The sequence below is a fragment of the Triturus cristatus genome, chromosome 6 (genome assembly GCF_964204655.1).
Source record: "Triturus cristatus chromosome 6, aTriCri1.1, whole genome shotgun sequence".
NCBI lineage: Eukaryota > Metazoa > Chordata > Amphibia > Caudata > Salamandridae > Triturus > Triturus cristatus.
This window is the reverse complement of record NC_140589.1, coordinates 122,027,615-122,039,841: the sequence shown is the minus strand read 5'-3', so window position 1 is coordinate 122,039,841 and position 12,227 is coordinate 122,027,615. Positions and strand designations below refer to the sequence as shown.

The window sequence follows — 12,227 nt, the reverse complement described above, 5'->3', positions numbered from 1 at the left end:
TCTCCCTCCCAGCTCTGAATAAATGCATACGGGCCGCTGCTCAATTAGCACCTTGAAAGGGTAGATTAGCACTCGTTTATCAGAGTGCTTTACCAAAATGGACCAACTCGCCAGCTCTGTCGTTCTTCTTTTTCTAAATGCCAAATTTCAGAGCTTGACTTGCTTACCCATGAGTACCAATACTCTCTTTGGACAAGGAGAAGTTCCGGTACTCAAGCGCAGAAAATGTAAAAGTGCGGGTACTAAGTACCAGTGAGTACCAGCCCATTTAAAGCACTGCTACCATGACATCTACATGCACAATGGTCCGATGGAGGCAGACATCATACTCATGGTTGGGGATTTTAACATGGTGCGCACCCATCGTATGACTCAACCAGCACACAAATCCACAGTAAACCCTGAGCCCTGAAAGTCCTCCATGATATTACCAACACCTATGCCCTTTATGATGTTTGGCGACTAAGGCACCCCTCTGTCTCTGACTATATTTTTTACGCTGCACCTCATGATGTGTGGACGAGAATTGATTACTGGTTTTCTTACTGCACATACAACAAAGTGGACCACAAAGGCTACCCTGTGGGAGGCCTTTAAAACCAATCTACGTGGAGTGCGCATCTGTAAACATGCGGGTATACTGTGTGACATACGTTCCCACCTGATTCGTATCGAGGCTGAGTTACATGTCATCAACTATAAGGACTCTCGACCCTATTGCACCCCTCAGTTGCATAGGCAATCAGTCCTAATGTCCGAGTTCTGAGATCTGGCCGATAGGGAAATAGCGTATCTGGGTAAACATGCCAGTGCTAGGCGGTATGGTGAGGATGAACGTCCCGGTGGCACACTGGTGAGGGTTCTCCACCCAAATCGTCTTAGTGGGTATATAACAATGTTGCATTCCTCTACAGGGGCGCTGCTTCTCAGGTAACGATAGTATAATGGCTGAACTTCTACACTACTATGAGCACCTCTAGTAATCGCGCACGTCGGATACTACGTCCAATATTGCAGCTTACCTCACGGATCATGATGGTGTAGCTCACTGATGGTCAACAACGCTTCTTAAACAAGCCTATCAAAAAAGCAGTCTATCGATGCCCTTGACGGATCTAAGACCCTTGGACTTGATGTCCTCAACGGTGCTTTTATAAAGCATATTAGCACCTTCTAGCGCCGCAGCTCCTTGAAGTGTATGCTGAAACTTTTGAAAAGGTACTCTATCACCCACACTGCAAGAGGCTGTCCTCACACTTCTCAAACCTGGCAAAGGTCCCAGTTCCATACTTCTTACTGATGACTCTTCTTTCTTAACCTAGATAAGGAAATCCTAGTCAAAGTCCTTGCTACTCGCATATCCCTCCTAATGGAGCAATTTATATACCCCATTCAGACGGGTTTTGTTCCACATCGGTCCACCTCCTTAAATCTTAGTAAGAGATTTGCTGTATTGAACAGGATCTCTCCCAAGTTCCCTGCCAACTTTGAAGTTTGTGAATGCTAAGAAAGCATTAGATTCTCTCTAATGGTCCTTTTTGAAAGCGACGTTGGAGAAATCGGGCCTCCCTTGGTAGTTTACCTCGCTAGTCATGTTACTTTATTCCATCCCTGTGGCTCGCCCACCGGTGAATGGTTCCCTGATGGGCTCCTTCCCTGTTATGAGGCGGACTAGGCAAGGCTGTCCACTTTCACCACTTCTCTTTTTTATTGCAATTGACCCCTTGGTCGGTCATCTCCAAGAGAAGCATATGCACAGAAGCCTTCAATTCACTTCTGGCCCCCTCTTACTTTCCATCTATACAGATGATATTTCGTTGTTCGTTCATCACCCATCCGACCTCACATCCTTTGGGATACGCTGATCCTTTCCCATGATCAAGGGGGCTTTTGAATTCCTGATCCCCAACTCTACTATCTGGCTGCACAATGCCAATTTGCGTACCACTGGTACCAGCCTGATGCCTGTCTCCCTTGTCTGAAGCCAAAGCAAGAGCACACCGGAGACCTTTCACTGTCCTCCATCTTACCAAAAGGTATTCCAAGGATCCATCAGACATATCAACCTTCTCAACCACCAGCTGTGCCTAGAGGAAGCTCCGCCAGATCTTTGCAGGAGGTATCCTTTACTCCCCTGCATTACCCCTGTCCAATAACCCTTGTCTTCCCATTAAGCTCGAGAAGCTACTCCAACGTAGCCAATGCCCTAGCACACGCTGATGAACTCCGTTTACATGACGCTTCCTAGATGTACCATTTTGTGTTCAGACACCTTCACAATACATTTAGTTCTCGGCCTACCTACATACTCCCTAGTCCCGGATGAGTTCCCTCCTCTAACACGTATCATTACTGACTCTGGCACAAAGGGTGGCTGATCTCCAAATTCTATCGAGCTTGCATAGCCATGAAGCCAGAACTCACCCAGCATGTTAGAGAGGTTGGAGAAAATGACCTCGGCCATCCACTGTCTGACAAGATCTGGTATTATTGCTGCACCCAGACTAAACACACAAGATACTCAATTTCAAATTCTTGCATTGAGCTTACATCACACCCAGGGATTTAGCACGCTTTGACCCCACACCCTCCCCCCAATGCCCTAAATGCCATGTTACTGAGGCGTATTTCACCCATTTTACCTGGACCTGTCCATGTATAGGGCAATATATGGCTAAAATCTTCTCCTTACCCTCTTCCATGATAAGAATCACACTCTCCCTGGCCCCTCTGACGGACCTCCTAGGCTATGTTCAGGGCCTTCATATGGGTGTCTGTAGGTTTGTCACCCTTGCATTACTATTCGCAAAGCGGGATCTGGCACTTCACTGGAGTAGCGGTGCATGCCCCATGAGCTCTGCCTGGCTCAAAAGCATGATTAATTGTGAAAAAAACAAGTGAGACCTACATACAGCTGCAGCCCCTCACCTCCAAGACCAAAGATGTATGTGACCCTCTGCAAGACTATTTACTTACCTTAGAATCAGATGATCTGACGGATGTTCTCTACCACTGTGCCCGTCTTCTTTCTCTGTTATATATTTGTGCTGTCTCACTGGGCCTTTGGCCCCCTCATGTAGCTCTTACATTGTCACAGTCACCACGGCTAGAATTCTACATTATTGTGTTGTACCACCACCTTATATGCTCTTTACTTATTTCAATTACCTATTGCTATACTATATGCAATGATGGATGCTTTCGCACCTATGGGATTTATGTTATTGTTTGTGTTCCTTTATGGAAAAAAACAATAAATACAGTTAAAAAAATCAATTCCAAAGACACCAAACGCTAATGGATTACCTGCTTCCATTTGAAAACGATCACTTAGTAGATGTAATAAGGAACTCTAATGTTAGCCTATGGGAGAAATACGCCTTGCAGTAGAGAAAAACACATCTAAGAGTACCAGGACATGTATAGTTAAAAAGTACATGGCCCACATTTTAAAATACACTGCAACCTGCCTTCTGGGCTGTCAATGGCCTACCTTATGGGTGACGTATGTGTATTAAAAATGAAGGATTGGGCCTGGAAAAAGGTTTATTTTGCCAGGTCGATATTGCAGTTTAAAAACTGTAGGCATTGGCTGCAATGGTAGACCAGAGACGCTTTTAAAGTGCTACTTAGGTGGGTGGTACAATCAGTGCTGCAGGCCCATAAGTAGCATTTAATTTACAGGCCCTGGGTACTTTACTAGGGATTTACAAGAAAATTAAATGTGGCATTTTGGTATCAGCCAATGTTACCATGATTTGAGGAGAGAGCACAAGCACTTTAGCAATGGTTATCAGTGGTAAAGTGTGCAGAGTCCTAATGCCAGCAAAAATGACGTAAAAAAACAGGAGGGTTGAAGACAAAAAGTTAGGGGGAAAACCACATAAGGATGCTAGATCCAACATGGTGGCTAAGAAAAAGGGGGACGCTCCAAAAGTTTTTTACTCATCCATTTTTCATAGGGAATTTTAGACAGCACTGTAACCAAGGCAGGCGGGTTGTCATATTTATATGAATTTCACCTGTGGTGGGCCAGAGCCCAGTTAGTGGAGCTTATTTATTTATTATTAATATATTATTAGAGGAGAGGGGTTTGAGGCCTCCCCCCTTACCACCCTTTGGCCCCAATGACCCCATGCCCCTAGGACCTGATGAAAGACTACCCTGGGGACCCCGTTGTCGTGGCACTTGGTCCTGCCCAAGTGCAGGTGTGCTTGTCAAGGTCGGTCACTCCGTGTGAAAAGCTCAGTGGGCCAACGGTGGCCTTTCTGTGCTGGGATGGTCGAACAGAGCAACCTCGTTCCTTTCCTTTTCTCTGAAGGCTTTCTCACTTCTGGGTCTGGTACACGGTTTCTCTCTGCAGGTGGCTTTTTCTATCAGACCAATGCACCTTGAGCCTTCTCTAGCAGCCTATGGCTAAAAGACTCTTGCGGCTCTACTCCTTTTCTTCTTAGGCGCTGCCTGTCCTTATGCTTTGCTGCCTTGAGTTCAGCTGCCTTCTAGTGACACTGCCATGGCTAGACTTTTCTCTGCTGGGGCAGCAAATGACAGGCAGCCACTAGGGTCTGTGCTGCTCTCATGGTCCATTTCTACTTTATCCTTTAGGGCAAAGTCAGTTACGTTTTCTTGCTGTACTGGCCTGTTGCACTAGGCGGTACTGTGTGTACTGCACACCCGTCCCAGTTTCTCCCTGGTGATGTCCCCGAGTATGTCTTGTGAGAGAGCACAGCAGGCTTCTAGTATTTTTTTTTTCACACTGGACGGCAGGGGGCACCCATATACTGCCCAATTAGTCTCTCCTGTGGAGCTTGACTCGCAAGCTTGATGCTCTTCCGAGCAGGATGCAGTGCATTGAGTCACAGCTAGAGGCACTGTGGCTGCCTTTCATGTGTATGACATGCTTGGCTGAATCTGGGAGCCACGCTAGGGTAGAGATGCAGGTGCGGGGTTGTGTGCTGCGCTGGCATGGCCCCAGTCTTCACTTGATGTTATTCCCCTTCAGGGCTGCCTTACACGACTTTCCCTGGTAAGCAGTCACAAGTGGCATGGCTCGTGGATGGTGGGGCGGGTTGCGTGGGCAGAACGGGGTAGTGGGGAGGGTAAGGGTTGCGCATATTTTATAAAAAATAATAATAATAAAATAAACTTACAGTTGCACCGGGTCCCACGTCTTTGCTGCTGCTCTTCTCCGGACGGAAGCACAGCCAGGCCCCACTAACCAAACACAAAGCTACAATGCAGCGTTGTGATTGGTAGGCAACCAGGCTCCCCTGACCAATCACAATGCTGCAATTCATTTTATGCTTCTTGTACTGCTTAAAAGCAGTGGGGGACGATGCTCCTCCGCCATAACAGAGGTGCCGCCACTGCCGTAAGTGTTGCTGCCACTTTAACTTCGGAGGTCACAGCAGCCTGTCTTGCACTACGGGCCGCGCTGGGCACAGATGTCAGTGCAGGGATCAGGGGCTGATCAGGACATGTCCAGACCCCCTGCGCTTCACGGTGACTCCGCCCGCCAATGCGGGTGAACGTGAAAATCTTGCTGGGCGGGCTTCCTTCTGCTGCTTGCCTCACGCGAGCTAGGGTCCTGGTGAGGGGTGAATGGCCATTAGGTGGCACTGCAGGCTTTCAGGAGGCCATTGCCTTTCTCCTGGTGCTGCGGGCCGTGCCTTTACCCACGGGCACTGCGGAGGAAATGTGGGGCATTTTGTGAAGGGGAGCTACCTTTTGTGCGGTGGGCTACACTGGCCGGAGTTACCGGTGCGGGACTGTGTGGGTGCATTCAACAGGCACTAGTTGGCACTTCTACTTCTTGTGCCAGTCTTTTCGTTGCTATGCCGGTCTTGTTTACTGCAGGTGCAGCTTCTTCCTTCGCCCCAGTCCCATACTCACAGTAATTACAGCCTCACTGCTCCTAGTGTGTCGCCCCTTTTGGGCGCTGCAAGGACAGATGCAGGAAGGGTAGTACTACGGGTGGGTGCAACTACTGGTCCAGCCACACGCCTCACACCCGCGAGGTGTGGTGTTCTTGGGGGTGCTACCGCTGTTGGGCCCGTGGCACCCAGGTCCCTACACGTGGTAAAGAAGACTCGGGACACTTGTGGCTCAGTTACTCCGTCTCTGCTGCCGTGGCCGTTCTGCCTACGTGCACGCATGACGTCACATTTATTACGGGCTCAGAAACACGTGACCTGACGCGCACGCCTGTGCGTGTCACGTCAGTATCGCGACATTACATTCCTCCCCAACACGCGAAAACCAAAATAAACAACCAAACACATTACTGCATTACAATCATGAACCACAGATACCTTAGTAGTCGTCAGCTCCGCTCTAGACATTTGCAATACTAATCAACTCAAACGAAACAAAAACAGTCTTACTTGACGTAGTCCTTTAAGCGACGGGAGGGCTCAGGGTGCGGCCTCAGATCATATCGCGATTCCCCACGGTCCGGCACAACACCCATGCCCCTACTCACAGATTCACCATTTGCGCCACCGTCTCCAACCTCTGGCGCGCCAGCTTCCTCGGGTGACACCACCTCTGGCTGGTGGCCTTGCTGCGGTGCGACAACTCCATGATCCGGGGAATCAGCTCCTCCACTCGCATAGTCCATATGCTCAGCAGGTTCTAAGAACCTCTCCTCTCGTGGCTTGTGCCTCGGGGGAATGTCTTGATGTCTGTCTTCCGTTCCAGGGGGCACTGGAATTTTCTTGAAGTATGAAATGTTCCTCGTTATCCTCTCTACGCCTTTCCTGGCTGTCACGCACGTGCCCGTGACTTTTTCCACAGTCCACGGTTGCGGTTCAAAATTCAACCGAAACTTGCTACCTGGCATCCGATTTCGGATCAGCACCCTGTCACCTGGGGCCAGGTGTGGGGTCACAGCCCGCCGTCGGGCATCAACATGAGCAAAAGCTCCACGTCGGTGCTCATCAATGGCACTGTCATCAGGAGTTTCGGGCCTCCACTCTGGGTGGTGTGGTATTGTGTCGGTGACGACCCGTCCCATTAGCAGATGCGCAGGTGCCACTCCCGTTCAGCCTCTCCGTTTGCTTGAGGCCACCGGGGGGTGATTCGCCGGTGATGAATGTCTAAAGCCTGCAGGTACTCCGCGAAGTCTTGACTCTGGAATGGTGACCCATTGTCGGTTCTGATTTCCTTTACTATGCCATGTGTCGCCATGATTTTCTCTAGTTTCGGGATCACTTCCTGGGCACTCAAAACGGCTAGTATCTCCACTTCGGGATACTTCGAGTGATCATCTATGGCAACAAGGGTGTGCCTTCCGTCCGGCAGGCTGCCAAAGTCTACGCTTATCTTGGACCAGGGCCTTCTGGGTCGAGGCTCCATAATAACAGGGGCTGGCCGGGGTACTTCTCCCGTTACCTGGCAGGCATGGCATGCTCGAACGGTGACTTCTACTAACTCGTCCATGAGAGGGAACCACACTTTAGTGCGGAGCCTTGACTTAGTCTTGACCATACCTTGGTGACCAATGTGGGCCAGGTCCACCACTCTCTGGGTTAGGGACGTTGGAATGACCAGTCTGTGGCCCCTCAACAAGCATCCAGTGTCATCTTCAGTCAGTTCGTCTCTTACATTGTACAGACTATCCATTATTTGCTTCGCCCGAGGTGTCAAGCTTTTCCACTCCTCTCTGGCCCTGTTCCAGCTGTTGTTTTGGACCGCCACTCTCGCCCTTTGCAGGCATTCATCTTCACTGGTGGCACGCGACAAGCTGGCCATGGACACTGGCCTGGGACACGATCGCGCAGTGATACATCGGACGTACTCTTCTGTTTCCGCCGCCTCCTTCATCTCTTGTGGGGTTGCTTTGCGAGGGTGGCGAGATAAGTAGTCTGCCGGGTTCCGTGCGCCCGGTTGGTACTCGATCTTGCAGTTATAATTTTGCAGTTGCAACATCCACTTTTCGATTCTCGGTGGCGGCTTCGTGGATGTGCCCGCAAACAGGGATACCAGCGGCTTGTGGTCCGTGGCTACAACGAATGGCTTGCCGTACACGTACAGGTGGAAATGGTGACAACCCCAATGAATGGCGATTGCTTCCTTTTCTATTTGTGAGTATCTCTGCTCAGTCTCTGTGAGTGATCTGCTGGCGAATGCCACCGGGGCCCATTCCTCTGCGCTTGTTTTCCTTTGTAGCAGGGCTGCGCCTAATCCGACTGGACCGGCGTCGACGGCAATTAGTGTCAATTTGGCTGGATCGAAGAATGCCAACGTCGTGGCTTCTGAAAGCGCTTGTTTGATTTCCTCGAACGCTCGATCTTGTTCGCTGCTCCATGTCCAGGGGGTAGATTCTTTAGTGAGCTCTCTTAGTGGCGCCGTGAGGTTCGCCAGGTCCTTGATGAACCTGCCGCAGTAGTTCACCATCCCTAAGAAGCTTCGTACCTCCGTAATGTTCGTGGGAGCAGCCGCTTCCTTGATATCCTTTACCTTGTCCGGATCCGGATTGACGCCGTCTGCCGAGAAGGTGTAGCCGAAGAAATGGAGCTTCTTACACGGAAATTCGCACTTCTCACGATGCAGTGTAAGGCCTGCGTCTCGTATGCGTCGTAGCACTTGCACCAGCCTCTCATTGTGTTCCGCAACGGTCGTGGCATGCACCATGATGTCATCACTGACATTAATCGCTCCGGGGATTCCAGCGATGAGCTCTTGTATCACGTTCTGGAACACCTCAGCAGCGCTCGACACTCCAAAGCTCAAACGCGTATACCGCCTTAGACCCACATGCGTGGAGAACGTGGTGATGTTCCGGGACGCTTCGTCCAGTACTAGTTGGTGATACCCAGAGCGTAAGTCCAACTTTGAGAACCACTTGGCGCCCGCCATTTCTCCGATGATGTCATCGATGGTCGGAGTGATCTGGCGCTCCCTCTTGATGGCAGCGTTGGGGAGCCGCATATCCACACATATTCTGACAGCGCCTGGTTGTTTAGGTTTCCTCGCCACGACGATAGGCGACACCCACGGGGTTGGCCCGGACACCTTCTCGATGATTCCCGCCGCCTCTAGCTTCTTCAGCTAGGCTTCCACCAGTGGCCTGAGATGAAACGCTATGCGGCGATGTCGTAAGGCTATCGGCTGAACAGTGGGGTCAATGTGTAAGTGGACCTCTTTGCCGCGGAACTTGCCTATTCCATGAAAGATTTCCTCAAACTCCTCCAGGGTGTGGTGTATCGACTCTTGGTGTACCCCAAATGCGAACGTTACCACTCCCAGATCTTCTGCCGCTCTGCAGCCTAGGAGCATGCCTTGTCCGTCTTCTGTAACATAGATATTTGACGTGATTGACCGCGTTCCATGGGATATCATAGTCCTGAACTTTCCCCGCACTTTTAGCGGTTCCTCCTGTCCATATGCGAACACCGTTATCGTCGATGGGTGTAGTATTGGCTTTGGGTGCATGGAACTGTGCATCGCAGCGGCCATGATATTAATGCTGGCTCCTGTATCTACTACCGTGGTGACTTCTTGCGACCCTACCCGGACGCTGCATTGCGGCAACAGTCTAGTCCTGCGTACCGCCGTGCCTATCATGTGTACTCGGTGTATCACCTTCTCTTCCTCCTCATCATCATCCATGTCGCTGGCCACCGGGCCTCCTTCTTCTACCGTGTTTACTGCTTGGCGGGGCTTTCGGAATTTTTTTGACCGGCACACTTTCTCAAAGTGGTTGAAACGCCCACATCCCATGCACTTCCTCCCTCATGCTGGGCACTCTGCCGCGGCGTGTGGCGAACCACCACAGTACCCGCAGGACTTGGGTTGGTCTTGAACGGCCGGACCTGTTCCTCTTCTGGGCCATCTCTGTTTTGGTTTGACTGCCACAGTGTTAACTGGCTCTGTCTTCACAGGCGCCTGTAGGGCTGCTTCCATGTGCGCAGCACGCGCTTTTGACAATTCTTTCGTCCGACCCATTGTCAATATGTCTGTTAGGGGCTTGCCGGATTCCTCCAAGATCCTTTCCCTCAGCTTGACTGACGCGCACCCTTGTATTATCTGGCCTCTTATCTCCTCCGTCTCATCCCGAAACCCGCAGGTGGCCGCCAGGTTTTTGAGACGAGCGTAGAACTTGTCAAGCGACTCCTCGGGCAATTGGCGTGCTTGGCGGAATATGAATCGTTCATAATCGCGGTTCACCATTGGTTCAAAGTACTCGTTGAGCGCCGCTATCAACGTCGTGTGCGTCTTAGGAGTGTTTTCCGCGAGCGTCTTAACTATGTTGTGAATCTCCTTCCCTCCGAGGTGGATTATCATCGCGCGTTTTTGATCTCTCTGAACCTTCGTGGCCTCAAAGAAAATGCGCACTCTATCTTCCCAGTCTCTCCATCGGGCTGCCACTGCTGATGGGGACCCCTCTACGGAGAAGGGCTCAATTGGTGGAATATTTGCCATGTTGCGCGTGCGCTGCTTGCGCCAGGCGAGACCTCTTCCTGCCCTTGACCGTGATGGCTTTCAATATTCTTTCCCTCTCCCACGTGGTTGGCGGGGCCTTCCTCTCAGGCTGGGTTTGACCTTCCCACTAGTGCTCCCCCGGGTATGGCAGGAATGCGAGGACCTTCAGAGCTCTTCAGGCACGTCCCTCTTGACTTCCCCTCAGGCAGCACACACTCGGGGCCATCCACAGTACTCACTGGCACAGAGGTGGAGGGTCCAGCAGCTTTCCAGGCGACCACGAGGCAGCGCCACTCCAGGGGGTCAGCCTCAGCCGGGAGGCAGGGGATTCAAAGCGCTCCGCGCGCTACGGGCATTCCGGAGAGGCGGCACGCACGTGGTCAGCAGCGCGCTGGGGGCGCCGAGGCAGCTGTCGTCCCTACGCGTCTCTGCCTCAAGTCGGGAGCGCGCCAATGCGCCCGCGCTCCCCACCACTTCACCACGATGCCGGAGGGGGCAAAGAGATAGCTGCGCGTCGCTGCAGGGGCACGAGCACCGCGAGGGAGACCCGCTCACCGGCCGCCACACCTACGGGACGCGTGAATACGAGCGAAGGCACATCCCACCCTCGTCGCCACTTTGTGGTGTTCTTGGGGGTGCTACCGCTGTTGGGCCCGTGGCACCCAGGTCCCTACACGTGGCAAAGAAGACTCGGGACACTTGTGGCTCAGTTACTCCGTCTCTGCTGCCGTGGCCGTTCTGCCTACGTGCACGCATGACGTCACATTTATTGAGGGCTCAGAAACACGTGACCTGACGCGCACGCCTGTGCGTGTCACGTCAGTATCGCGACATTACAGCGAGGATGCCACATCCAGCTTCAGGTTCACGCGATGGGACATCTCTCACCTGGGCAGCGCAGGGCCAAGAATGCCGGTGTAGGCTTCCCTCACGCTGCGGCTGTCGGTCCCGGCTGGCTGCAGGTGAAGCTGTTCTGGCTTGTACGTTGGCTGCACTGCAAAGGCCGTCCCTTCGCCCATGTCGGCATTTCAGAAGCACACCTCGGGCCGGTCAGTACGGCGGGTGGGTGCGGGAGCATGAACATGTGGGCTGCTGCAGAGGCCTTACCGGTGGACGCTGGTGAATTAGCTTGATGGCCTTCTTCGTGCCCTGTTCCGCCTCTGTCGTGCTGGCAAAAGACTCTGGGTGCATGAGTCACAGGCTACACTTCCCCCACGACGAACTGTGAAGCAGCTGCCAGCTCACACGCGGGGCTGACCCGCTTGTCGCAATTGTAATGGTTAGCGCCCTAAGCCCTCATACAGCGCTAATAACCAAACAGACACATAGTGATACTGTCTGGAACTGGCTCCGGGCATGTGTGCCGGGCCCTTTTATTAGCAGGGCCAACTGACCGGTGACACCTGTGGTGGATCGTGTGGGGTGAGTGTGGAAGCCAGCCCTCAAGGAGTGGTTGGTGGAAGCACCATATTTACAAACACTAACAGTCCCGCCGAACACTCTAGGAACAATAGCAGTGAGAGGCAAAGTAGGCAGGAACAGAATTTCATATTAACATTTAAAATACCACCCTTGCACTGTTCAACAGCTCACAAAATTAAAAAACAGGCATGCAGCCCATGGTGACCTCTTTGAAGCTAGGCAAGTATGTCAAAAGCAATTGGGACTTCTCAGAAGATATATACAAAAAGTGATTGGCAGGCACGCCATCCAATCACACATCAGTTAGCGCACCCCAGCCATTTAGAAAACAGAGGGGCATATCAACAAGCTGGCGATAAAAAAATATTGCCGCTTTTGCG

The 12,227-nt window shown here is 51.8% G+C and overlaps 1 long non-coding RNA gene across 1 annotated transcript in view; it reads right to left on the bottom strand.

Moving 5' to 3' along the window:
• The window catches only part of LOC146816498 (uncharacterized), a 69,602-nt gene extending 63,954 nt beyond the window's left edge, over positions 1-5,648 (bottom strand). Inside the window, exon 1 of the long non-coding RNA XR_014962451.1 lies at positions 5,151-5,648. This is a non-coding gene — a long non-coding RNA (uncharacterized LOC146816498). The remainder of the gene's footprint in view (positions 1-5,150) is intronic.
• Positions 5,649-12,227: the final 6,579 nt, after the last annotated feature.